Source organism: Tupaia chinensis, unplaced genomic scaffold, assembly GCF_000334495.1.
Source record: "Tupaia chinensis unplaced genomic scaffold, TupChi_1.0 Scaffold000259_1, whole genome shotgun sequence".
In the NCBI taxonomy this organism is placed as follows: domain Eukaryota; kingdom Metazoa; phylum Chordata; class Mammalia; order Scandentia; family Tupaiidae; genus Tupaia; species Tupaia belangeri.
In genome coordinates this window covers 1259931-1261328 of record NW_006159739.1, presented here as the reverse complement: position 1 = coordinate 1261328, position 1398 = coordinate 1259931, and positions in this window count along the sequence as shown.

The following is a 1398-nucleotide window of genomic DNA, read 5'->3' as shown; positions in this document are numbered from 1 at the left end:
TGGAAGTCCAACACCTTAACCACCATGCCACCTGCTGGCCCCAAGTATTTATTTCTTTTCTATTTCTTTTCTTTACGTGTGTGTATGTGTGTGTGTGTATGTGTTTTGGGAGGGGTATGGCAAAGTGGGGAGTTTACTGAAGGAGAAGGAAGAAAAAACAGCTCCTCAAAAGATGGGAGGGGTCCCGGAAAATGGGGTCAAGTATTTCCTTTTAAATTCAATTTTGTAGGCTAGTGAGTGGCTCTGGGTTCCACATGGCCAGCTGCGCAGTTCAAGTCCTGGACCCTGCAGCTTGAAAAACGTGTTGGACGTAAGCCTGTGCATGCCAAAAATCCCAAGAGGAGAATGGAGGAGAAGGGATTGTGGTGTGGCCATCTCCACTCAGGGGTGATTTCTTACTTTCTCTCTGTCTCCAGCAAGCGCACATGACTTATAGCAAAAACAAACCAAGAAAATTGCACTAGCTTTCTTTTAAAAAAATTGCTAGAGGGCACATGTATTATTAACTAGAGAGACAGAGATAGAAGAAGAAAGAGGAAGAGAAAAATGAGAAAGCACCTTTCTTAGAAAATGGTTACACCTTGATCCCTTATCTATTTTTCCCTCCTTTTGGGATTTTGGGCACACATACAACTGCCTGGGGTGTTTTTCAAGTCCCTAGGTGCACAGTCACCCTTGTGAGATCCAGCCGCTTTAACTGCCAAATCACTAGTTGGCTCTTAAATTGCATTTGCTGCAAGGAGGCCTCCACAATGTTAAAGGAAAGCATTGAGAATGGGTAGCTTTGCAATTTATATATATATATGTATATACACACACACATACACACACACATATATATATACACACACACATATATATATACACACACACATATATATACACACACATACACACACATATATATTTCTTTGTTTTTGTTTCTATTTTAGTTTGCTATAGGGCATGTGTGCTTGCCAGAGCCAGAGAGAGAGACTGCAGGAAATCACTTCCCTGGAGGAATGGCCGTGCCACAATCCCTCCTTCAGATTTTGGGCATGCATACACTCCTATGGCTGGTTTGAGACTGGAACTTGAATCTAGCAGTTGGCCATGTGGGATCCACCAAGGCCCTACCTTATTTTAGATGTTTCCTTTAAGTATGATGTTGGCTGAGAGTTTTAGAAGGTGCTGTATGTCAAATTAAGGAAATGACCTTCTGTTTCTGCTTCACCAAGAGTGTTTAGAAACCATGGATGTGCGTTAAATTTTGTCAGATGCTTTTTTTTTTTTTTTTAAGAATGATTTAACTTTATTTTATTTATTTATTTATTTTAGTTTGACCAGAGAGGGACAGAGTGAGTGAGTGACAGAGAGAGTGATGGAAAGTGAGAAAGCCAGCCACCAGGTCCGGGACTC